The sequence below is a fragment of the Passer domesticus genome, chromosome 1, assembly GCF_036417665.1.
Source record: "Passer domesticus isolate bPasDom1 chromosome 1, bPasDom1.hap1, whole genome shotgun sequence".
Taxonomy (NCBI): Eukaryota; Metazoa; Chordata; class Aves; order Passeriformes; family Passeridae; genus Passer; species Passer domesticus.
Genome location: NC_087474.1, coordinates 70,975,373 through 70,978,759, shown reverse-complemented (window position 1 = coordinate 70,978,759; position 3,387 = coordinate 70,975,373). Strand labels below are relative to the sequence as shown.

At 45.9% G+C, this 3,387-nt stretch overlaps 1 long non-coding RNA gene across 1 annotated transcript; it reads right to left on the bottom strand.

The window, feature by feature from the left end:
* Positions 1–208: 208 nt before the first annotated feature.
* Positions 209–2,209, bottom strand: LOC135302508 (uncharacterized). The gene is made up of 2 exons (XR_010364100.1): positions 1,266–2,209; positions 209–1,063 (listed from the first exon to the last, which is right to left on the bottom strand). It is a non-coding gene; the product is annotated as an uncharacterized LOC135302508 (long non-coding RNA).
* Between the last annotated feature and the right edge of the window lie 1,178 nt (positions 2,210–3,387).

Below are 3,387 nucleotides of genomic sequence, written 5' to 3'. Positions count from 1 at the left end.
TCTTCTACAGCAAACGAGTTATAACTGACGGGGGCATCTGCTAACAGAGATCTTCTTTGTGCTGCCTTTTTGGTGTGCTATAATACTTTTTATAATCTATTTGTAATTTTTTTTATTGTACCTGGTTTCCTGGAAGATTTAATCTGTATCAGAAACAGTTTGACTCTTCATTCTTCAATCTAGTTTAAAAAAAACTAAAATCACCATATTTCATGTAGTTAATGTCATTTTTGTTCACAGTGAATCCCAGTATCTCAAAATCCTGGATAAGGAAGAGAGACTGCAGCCAGCATTTGCTTCTGTTGCTAGACCATTTCACAGCTTCTTTCATATGCTGTAAGTTTTCACAAGATTTGATAGAAAGTCTGTGAGACTTGGGGGGAAAAATACAGAATTGTTTTTAACATGGTGGCATTTGACCAAACAGGAAGGAGGAGGAGGGGGAATGTGAAAGTCAAAAGTGTAATAGAGGCTGAAAATTCTCGAACAGATGTAGCAGGTGTAAACATGTTTCCTTATTTTGGTTCCTGGATTTAACATCCTCCTACAAGACTTCAGTGTGCTCAGAAAAAAGGTTATATGTGCAGATGGTAAACTGCTAGAATGCCCAGAAGGTTCAAACTCATCTGTGCTTGTGAAGACAGGGAGAATTTCCCATCGTATGACTCACAGGTGTTCGGAGCACTCCGAGTCAGAGGCAGGTTCGGCAGTGCCGAAGCACGGCAGTGCTCTGCTTAAGCAAATGCCTTTGGTTGTGTGCTGGAAACGTGCAGGCTCTTTCTCTTGTGATGTCCAAGTGGCTAAGAGCATTAGGAGAGCTCTCTGGAGCAAGGAGGTGGGGAGAGACTTTTTGGCATGTGGTCCACACAGTCATTACAAATTGAGGCTCTGGGCTGTTGCTGTCCCTGGGCTGCTGCTCTCTCTTCCTGACACATTGCGCTGCCTCGGGTCACTGCCTCGCTGCTTGCCTGCCCATTGTAGTTTTGATCATACATTCCCTTTTGGCACAGGACGATTATTTTCTGCATTCTGCTAGGTCCTCTTCCTGTTTGTCCCTATTAGTCTGTGGCCAGCACAGGAGCGAAAAGAAGCAGGTGTCTTAAACGCTTGGCTGACACGCTGGAATGGGGACACACCGGGGACAGCTCTGGCTGTGCGAGCAGCGCTCACAGCACGCTCTGACCGGCCGTGCTCAGCACTGACAAGCAGCGAGGAAGCAGGGGCCTGCCTCTGAAAGTCCTGCTTGTTATTAATAACAAACATACCTGTCAGCTTGTGGAGGGAGCGACGATGACACCACCACAAGGTGGGCAAAGAATGGGCACTGCTTCTGCAGGTTCACCCTCAACCCAGCACTGCCCCGTAGACTCTGTTCAGGCCACCCCACCTGTCTCACCCCATCACTGTGTCCAGCTGCGGCCACCCCACCTCCATGTCAGCTGTCCCCATGCCCGTGATGGCCAGCTCCTCGTCTCCAGCCGTTAAATCGGTTGCGTCAGCTGAGCAGCTGGCCCTGCGCACCACGGACAGCCTGCACCAGCATCCCTCCAAATGTGCTGCAGGGTCAAAAAGAGCCTGCCAGCACCTCCCTGAGGAGCAGCTGGCTCAATCCGAATCTAGGTGAGATGCAAGCTGTGCTGATGGAAAGAGGAGGAATAGTTGCCCACTACTTCCTCCTCCAGCAGCCCTCTAATATCACCAGGATCTTAAGTAAGTATCAAACCCATCTGCCAGACTCATACACGAGGAAGGGGTTGAACAGCAAGGTGGCAAACTTGTGGGTGACACGACGTTATTTATGGTAGCAAAAACATGGCACATGACAAAAACATCATCTCATGATACTGAGTAATCGGGTGATAAAACAGAGAAAAGGCAACATAGATATGTGTACCGTAATGCCAGTGGGCAAAGCAGACTTTACATACAGAGCTGAAGGTGCTGGACTCACTGTTAACTCTTGGAGAAGAAATCCTTGAAGAGCTGTGAAATCTAGACATATTTATGAAAATGCCAGATCCATTCTCGGCAGTGTTCAAAAAAGTAAATCAAATTTTAAATTTAGTATGGAAGAAACAAAGCTAAAAACACTGCTGCATTCTGATATAAATACATCTGATGTGCCTACACCCTGAAAATGGTGTTGTTCAAGCTTGCTAGCTCCAAAATGGTAACACAAGAGCCAGAGGAAGGTCCAGGCTGTGACATGGCTTCTGTACTGGGATTTCACAATAGGTGAAATCAAAATGTGAGGGAGGACATGAGAGAAATCTGTAAAATCATGAATGGCAACGACAAGGCAAATAGGGAATGATTGTAATTGACTCTCATACCACAAGAACTAAGAGCATCAGATGAAATTATTAGGAGGCCTGTTCAAAACAAACAAAATAAGGGCTCTTCTTTAAACCCTGCTTTGTTGGAGTGTGCCACTAATTGTCACAGGATGCTGCAATGTCAAAAATTGATATGGGTTCAAAAAGCAATTACACAAATTCATGGAAGCAAAAATCCATCAAGGGCTATTAAATTTAAAGATACCACATCTGTCTCAGGGAAGTCCCTGAGCCACAGCTTGCTGGAGTTTGGGACAGCATGCCAGGGAACTATCATTGTGTGCTTACCCCTCTCTTATGCTGCTCCCCAGGCATCAGCTGTTGTTTATGTTTGAGACAGGCTATTGGGCTGGATGGACTTGTCTCAACCAGCATGGCTGTTCTTATGTTTGGATGCCAGGAAATTAATTTTTCCACATCCAGTCTGTCGGAAATGATGCCCTTTCTTTCATACAAGGACTTGGGAAGGGTGATTTGGGAATTTGTTAACTCTAGATTATTTTAATCACCTGTAATAGGATTTGAAGACTGAGGCAACACAGACATTGCTCTGAGCAGGATTTGGTAGCACATCTCCAAAACATGAGAAAAAGCAGAGGGTACGTGTTTCACTGCTCTCAGACTCCCTCCACATGTTAATTCCAGACCCAGGGCCCACTCTTCAAAGCCTGAGTAGCCCTGGATTCACTAATAACCAGAAATTCAACAATCAGAAATCCCTAATATATGTTTGGAGGTCCCACTTCTGGGGGACTGGAGCAAACTGCAGAGGCTTTTGGCAGCCTAAACCCTCACCATCAGCCTGTGCCAGACAATGGAAGTTTTCATCTTTATTTATTTATAATGTAGATACAGTCTAAGATGAAGCCTAGACTTCTTTTAGCTTTTCATCACCCACCAATGCATCTAGCTGTGACCTATTCCTGTGGTCAGCCACTCCATGACGCCGTTTAACACACGAACAAGGGATTGCAGATCCTTTTTTCCGTCGCGACACAGGTCTCCTTTGCAGGCTGCTGGCTGAGGTGAGCCTGGAGGGGCAGCGGCAACG